Raw genomic sequence first — 3,221 nt, 5'->3', positions numbered from 1 at the left:
AGTTCAAACCACCACATTAATAAATACCTTGGGGGAGGTTTTTGGGGGGTTTTTTTAATCGCAAATATTGTCTTTCTCCTTAAAGTTTCACGCACTGATTTTCAGCAGCAAATTTTAGCAATGTCTACTGGGGTTTTCTAGTAATTTCATATTTGCCTAGCTCATTTTTTACGGCTTATTTGGAAATCCTTTCCCCATTCATTTATTCAAGCACTTATTTATATTAGTATGGATTCATACGTATTTGTTTTACTCTTTAATTATAACGCATTTTCTTCCCAAATTGTTTGCTCTTTGGCCATGAGGAGCCCTTTCAGACTGCCCCCTGTACCTTTTTGAAATACCTCATTTATTGTTCGTTTTGCACTTTTTTACTTTGTGGCCCACGGTGCTCTAGGCTTTATCTCACACTTTCCCTTGCCCAGACTTTGAATCAGACATTCCTCCAAGGACCCACTTTCCTTTAAAAACCAAGGTCTAGCTCTCTCCCTCTCGCAACATGGCGGCCTCAGCAAAAAAGAAGAGTAAGAAGGGGAAAACTACCTCCCTAACAGACTTTCTGGCTGAGGATGCAGGGACTGGGGGAGGAAGCACCTATGTCCCCAAACCAGTCAGCTGGGCTGATGAAACAGATGACCTGGAAGGAGATGTTTCAACCACCTGGCACAGTAATGATGACGACGTGTATAGGGCACCTCCAATTGACCGTTCTATCCTGCCCACTGCTCCACGGGCTGCTCGGGAACCCAATACCGCCCGGAGCCGTCTTCCCAAATCGCCACCCTGTACTGCTTTTCGAGGGAACCTGCCCTATGATGTGACAGAAGAATCCATTAAGGAGTTCTTTAGAGGATTAAATATCAGTGCAGTGCGTTTACCCCCTGAACCCAGCAGTCCAGAGAGGTTGAAAGGTTTTGGTTACGCTGAGTCTGAGGACCTGGATTCTTTGCTCAGTGCCCTGAGCCTCAACGAAGAGTCTCTAGGTAACAGGAGAATTCGAGGGGACGTTGCTGATCGAGCACAGGATAAAGACAGGGATGATCGTTCTTATGGCCGAGATAGACATCGGGATTCTGACAAAACAGAGACAGACTGGAGGGCGCGGCCTGCCACAGACAGCTTCGGTGACTACCCGCCGAGGAGCGGTGATGATAGCTTTGGAGACAAGTATGGAGATGGTTATGATTCAGATCGATACCGCGATGGGTATCGGGATGGGTATCGGGATGGCCCACGCCGAGATATGGATCGATACGGGGGCCGGGATCGCTACGATGACCGAGGCAGCAGAGACCACGACAGAGGCTACGATTCCAGGATAGGCAGTGGCAGAAGAGCATTTGGTAGTGGGTACCGTAGGGATGACGACTACAGAGGAGGCCGGGACCACTATGAAGACAAATATGACAGAGGAGACCATCGGTCATGGAGCTCCAGAGATGATTACTCTCGGGATGACTATAGGCGTGATGATAGAGCCCCCCCTCCCCAAGACCCAAACTGAATCTACAGCCTCGGAGTACACCTAAGGAAGATGATTCCTCTGCTAGCACCTCCCAGTCCAGTCGAGCGGCCTCTCTCTTTGGAGGGGGAAAGCCTGTTGACACCCTGCTAGAGAGCAAGAAGTAGAAGAGCGGCTGCAGAAGGAGCAGGAGAAGCTGCAGCACCAGCTGGATGAGCCAACTAGACCGTCGGCCCTGGGAGAGACACCCAAGCTGGCGAAGTGAAGAGACTCAGGAACGAGAACCGTCCAGGACAGGAATGAGTCATCGCAGACTGGGACCTCGGCCACATCTGGCAGAAATGCACGGGGGAGAGAGAGTGAAAAGTCTCTAGAAAATGAAGCACCCAGGAAGGAGAAGACTGTCACTCTCCAACTTCCAAGCCTCCCAAATCTGAACAGCCTCTGAAGGTAATGCCAGCCCCTCCGCCAAAGGAGAATGCTTGGGTGAAGGGAAGTTCCAACCCTCCTGCTCCATGGCAGAGCTCAGACACAGAGCAGCCATCCCCTACCAGTGGTGGGGGAAAAGTAGTTCCAGCTCAACCATCTGAGGAAGAACCAGCAAGGAGAGATGAAAACAAAGTAGATGGGGTGAGTGTCCCAAAAGGCCAAAGTGGGAACTCCAGCCGTGGCCCAGGAGACGGAGGGAACAAGGACCACTGGAAGGAGTCAGATAGGAAAGATGGCAAAAAGGATCAAGACTCCGGATCTGCACCTGAGCCAAAGAAACCTGAAGAAAATCCAGCTTCCAAGTTCAGTTCTGCAAGGACATATGCTGCTCTCTCTGTTGATGGGGAAGATGAGAACGAGGGAGACGATTACACCAAATAGACCTCTGCATTCTGTGCTTTCTCCTAGTCTCTCCACCCTGGAACATTCGAGAGCAAATCAAACCTCTATCCAGACAAGACAATAAAACTCACCATCTCCTAAGGGGCGGGTGAACAAGATCTAGCTGACATCTTTGCTCCTGGGAGATCACAGATTCTAGCCTCTGACACAGAAGATACGTGTATGTATACTAATGTACGTATATGTACATGGCTATATTTATTTCTACCTCTATTTATAAGAACATTAAAACAAAAATGAGTTCTTAATTGTATCTGTGACTATAATCCAGCACTGTAGTTCCCATGATTGCCTTCCTCTTGATGATTCAGCAATTCTTTCTCTGACAGAAGAAAAACTGGCTTCCGTTATCTATAATCTTTTTTAAAGATTTTATTTATTTATTTGACAGAGAGAGATCACAAGAGGCAGAGAGGCAGGCAGAGAGAGAAGGAAGCACGCTCCCTGTTGAACAGAGAGCCCCATGCAGGGCTGGATCCCAGGACGCTGGGATCATGACCTGAGCTGAAGGCAGAGGCTTTAACCCACTGAGCCAACCAGGCGCCCACCGTTATCTATAATTCATTTGTTGACTTGATCATTCCTAGTATGCATATAAGTTGTTTCCAGATTGTTAAACCACACCGCTATGAAAAACAAATTTACCAACTGAAGCACAATGTTTATGTAGAGTTCCTTTTATATTTAGCCTTCTGGTATCTAGACAAGATGCTGCTTCCTGAGTTGTTCAGCTCTACTCACTTTTTTCTTATCCCCTGCTGTGAGAGTCAACCACACACTTGTAATATGGCTAGATTAATTTGCTACACTCTACACTGTATCCTGGATATCACCTAGGTCTTTGTAGATACGTCTTTAAGTGGGTAGA

At 47.7% G+C, this 3,221-nt stretch overlaps 1 pseudogene; it reads left to right on the top strand.

The window, feature by feature from the left end:
* The first annotated feature begins 487 nt into the window (after nt 1-487).
* LOC116863779 lies at nt 488-2,432 on the top strand (annotated as a pseudogene).
* The last annotated feature ends 789 nt before the right edge of the window (nt 2,433-3,221 follow it).

Source organism: Lontra canadensis, unplaced genomic scaffold (genome assembly GCF_010015895.1).
Source record: "Lontra canadensis isolate GAN:19392208 unplaced genomic scaffold, GSC_riverotter_1.0 scaffold3002, whole genome shotgun sequence".
Taxonomy (NCBI): domain Eukaryota; kingdom Metazoa; phylum Chordata; class Mammalia; order Carnivora; family Mustelidae; genus Lontra; species Lontra canadensis.
Note: the sequence above shows the minus strand (reverse complement) of the source record. Positions and strands in the feature narration are given on the sequence as shown.